This window comes from Mustela putorius, unplaced genomic scaffold, assembly GCF_011764305.1.
Source record: "Mustela putorius furo isolate JIRA1106 unplaced genomic scaffold, ASM1176430v1.1 tig00000056_pilon_pilon_pilon, whole genome shotgun sequence".
NCBI classification, from domain to species: domain Eukaryota; kingdom Metazoa; phylum Chordata; class Mammalia; order Carnivora; family Mustelidae; genus Mustela; species Mustela putorius.
The window spans coordinates 5,792,151-5,795,108 of record NW_025421263.1 but is presented as its reverse complement, the minus strand read 5'-3'; the positions used below and the strand labels follow the sequence as shown (position 1 = coordinate 5,795,108).

The window sequence follows — 2,958 nt, the reverse complement described above, 5'->3', positions numbered from 1 at the left end:
TATATAAAAATGAGAAACTCGGAGCACCTGGGTGGCTCAGTGGATTAAGCCTCTGCCTTTGGCTCAGGTCATGATCTCAGGGTCCCAGATCAAGTCCTACATCAGGCTCTCTGCTCAGCAGGGAGCCTGCTTCCTCCTCCTCTCTCTCTCTCTCTCTTTCTCTACCTGCCTCTCTGCCTACTTGTGATCTCTCTCTCTCTGTCAAATAATTAAATAAATTTTTTTTAAAAATTATAAACTCTGGAGCATCAAAGTACATCACAAATAAAAGGCAAATAAGCCATGAAAAATGTTTGCTAAAATTATTGCAGACAAAATGTTAAAAAGCCCATGTAAGTTAGTAAAAGGAACTGGGACACACTAGTTACTATTAATATAACTTCTTCACATTTTTCTTTATAAATATTAATTAAATATTATTGACTTATCCCCATGCCAAATTATACAATTAAATTGAGTTCCGATCTATAGTGAGTAGCTATAAGCCCTTATTTGTTTGTTCTTTCTTTTGTTTTTCAGAAATGATTCTTTATTTTCCCATTTATTTCTAGGTATTTCTGAAGTATAGAAAATAATGACTCGGTTCCAAATAGTCTAGTTCCATTTCCAAAATTAATTTAATCATTGATCTCTTGCATTACTTTCATTATGTTTTTATTTTTCCAAGTATGCCAAAATTTGGTTCTTAAGAGTAAAGCCAATAAAGATTGTGTCTTGGTCCAGCCCAAGTGGAAACATTCAGTCATCTAGAACTAACATAGAGGAGGGAATTACTTCCTTTTGAAAGCATACCTTAGAATAGGTCCCTATTTCTTGCATGAAAAAAATAAAAAAGAACTTTTAATATTGAGCCGACTTTTCTCATACTCCTGAGTGTGTGTCTACTGCGATGTTTCTAGCAGTTTCTTTGGTCTGTGGCAGAAGTGGACTTAAAATGAAGTTAATAAAACATGAGTTTCAGGCTCTCTCACTGGCAAAGAACTTCTCTTTCAAGCTGTCAGAGGGCATCTAGCCACATGTTCATGTCATTATCTGTTTTTGTCAAGAGTGCAGAAAAAAATATTGGAAGTACAAAGCTGCCGTGCTCCTGTCACTTCACCCTCCTCTCTTGTCCGGTGTCATTGGAGTGGCAGTGACACTTGGGGACACTCCACCAAAGAGGAAAGTGAGTTTGGTCAATTGTATTTCTGAGGTTCACAATCATTTTCCTGCATAAGTTCTTGCTGGCTGCCTGGTAAGTAAGACAGGCTTCTGGGATATCTGTGTGGAACCCTGAGTCCTCTAACAAGAAACTGTAGGGCCAGAAGTCATCTTGCCATGTATGTCCTATATTTTCCTGCCCCAGAAATAGTGTGGCTAGCAGAGGACCAAGAAATTTGAAAAGCATGCAGCCAGAAATAATATGTGGAAAATTTCTTCTTTTCCACTGGAGAATCAAAATTTTAAGTGGAGGATTTTATTCTCATCAGTGCCTTGCTGAAGTTTCTCTTCAGTCAGAAATATGTTTGATAATACAAATAATATATTATTTATATATATAATTATATGTATAATTATATATATAATATATAATTATAAGGGCTTCATATTTTTTCTTCCTTTTTGATAAGAATCTATATCATTGAATAAATTCTGTAAGAATTCCTGTGTTGGGGGCGCCTGGGTGGCTCAGTGGGTTAAGGCCTCTGCTTTCGGCTCAGGTCATGGTCCCAGGGTCCTGGGATCGAGCCCCGCATCGGGCTCTCTGCTCAGCGGGGAGCCTGCTTCCCCCTCTCTCCTGCCTGCCTCTCTGCCTACTTGTGATCTCTGTCTGTAAAATAAATAATAAACAAAATCTTTAAAAAAAAAAAAAAAAAAAAGAATTCCTGTGTTGGCTGGGAACAGATCTGTGGCAAAATGGCAAATAGCAACTTTTCCCTCTTCCTGAGCAAGTAACGTTTTGTGTGTCTTGACCTTTTCATAAAACATGTAGCACCCTAGCATCTCTGACCCATCCTGTCCTGGCAATGTCTGCTGGTTCCAGATGAAATTGCACACAAACTTATGATTAGAACAGCAGAATAGCCAGAAAATGGAAGTGATGGGGACAAATTTCCTATACGTATTCGTCATGGTAGGTATAGGCAATATAAGACTCATTTGGTTATGCAAGTGTGTTGTTTGATACAGTGAGAAAGCAACTTGAAAAACCCTGAATTGGGGGCACCTTCGTGATTCAGTCGGTTAAGCTCAGGCTATGATCCTGGGGTCCTGGGATGGAGCTTTGCATGGGGCTTCCTGCTCAGTGAGGAGTCTGCTTCTCTCTCTTCCCTTGCCTGTCCTTCCCTCTTGTGCTCTCTTTGCCACATGCACACTCTCTTTCTCTCACTCAAATAAATAAATAAAATCTTTTAAAATGTAAGTGAATTTTTTTTAAAACACCTGAATTGCTCCTATATGTCCCTTATATTCATCGCTTCTCTGCCTTTTGGCTAAGATCAAGTGTTGTATATCCCTTATATTCAGATTAATTTTATATACTTGTAAGAATTATTGATCATAAGCAAATTCAGAAAAATAATTCACTTGCATCCTGAAGCTTATTAATAAATTAATCACATTATTTTTGGAGTTTGCTATGTTGTGATATTTGCCATTTTTTTCATGTCTAGTTTATTGTCCTTTTTTTCCCATCTTAAATAATAAGTAAGTATTTGCTACTATTCCTAATTTTTAAATTATTTTTCTTAAAGGAATCTCAATATATAAAATAGACATTTACATCCTTCAGAGTATTGTAGTTAATAGCCCAGTGTTAGATTAATGGAAAAGCCTATGCATTATGAATAGATACATGGAAATAACCTAATTTTCAGAGCACCAACAAAATATGTAAGTCCATTTACATTTCACATTTGTTCTATAGTGAATAAAGTCAATAATTTCTCCCAGCTCTCCTTTATAACACTCTATTTTAGT

At 36.7% G+C, this 2,958-nt stretch overlaps 1 pseudogene; it reads left to right on the top strand.

The window, feature by feature from the left end:
• The first annotated feature begins 2,451 nt into the window (after window positions 1–2,451).
• Window positions 2,452–2,570, top strand: LOC123394729 (annotated as a pseudogene).
• Window positions 2,571–2,958: the final 388 nt, after the last annotated feature.